Source organism: Vulpes lagopus, chromosome 16, assembly GCF_018345385.1.
Source record: "Vulpes lagopus strain Blue_001 chromosome 16, ASM1834538v1, whole genome shotgun sequence".
NCBI classification, from domain to species: Eukaryota; Metazoa; Chordata; class Mammalia; order Carnivora; family Canidae; genus Vulpes; species Vulpes lagopus.
The window spans coordinates 48822271-48822991 of NC_054839.1; the positions used below are offsets into that span (position 1 = coordinate 48822271).

A 721-nucleotide genomic window follows, 5' to 3' on the forward strand; every position below is an offset into this window, starting at 1 on the left:
GAGTGAAATGAAGTTTCATGAGTTTGACAGAAGAATAACATGATGTGACTTAAGTTACTAAGATTGTTTTGGCCAATGTGCTGAAAATAAGCATGTAGTGGGAATGCAAAAGTAAACACAAGATGGAAGGTTAAGAGAATATTTCAAGAGCTTTGGAAAGAAATGATGGTGGCTCAGACAGGCATAGTATGGGCTTGATCACTGGGTAAGGGAAAAAAATTTAGTATACAGTAGGCAATATTCTAGAAGGAAGTCTATGTGCATAATATTTTATGCTAATATATATGTAAGAACTAAAATAACATATGGTCTTCTAAGTAACCGCAACTTTTACTTTTTGAATAAATTCTGATGGTACAATAGTGTCTTTTTTATTTAGGGGTGATTATATTGTTTTGTTGTTATTTGTTTTTAAATATAAAATGTTTCCAAATTTGCATGTCATCCTTGTATAGGAGCCATGCTAATCTTCTCTGCATCTATCCAATTTTAGTTTTTGTGCTGTTCAAGCAAGCACAGTGGTGGCTATATTGTTAGCATTACAACTGGCTTTGTTCTGTCTCTAGGCCATTCCTATCCTACACTATAAGCTGTAATAATTCATATAAAATCTCACTTCTAATTAAAAATTTAAGGTGAGAGAAAATATGTGTGTGTGTAGGATTCAACCAAGACCCATATAATGCAATTTCTCCTCATATAATTATTAAAAATCAAGTAT

The 721-nt window shown here is 32.0% G+C and overlaps 1 non-coding gene across 1 annotated transcript; it reads right to left on the reverse strand.

Annotated features, from left to right (window-relative positions):
* Positions 1-411: 411 nt before the first annotated feature.
* Positions 412-517, reverse strand: LOC121477212. Its single transcript, XR_005984141.1, has one exon. It is a non-coding gene; the product is annotated as a U6 spliceosomal RNA (small nuclear RNA).
* Positions 518-721: the final 204 nt, after the last annotated feature.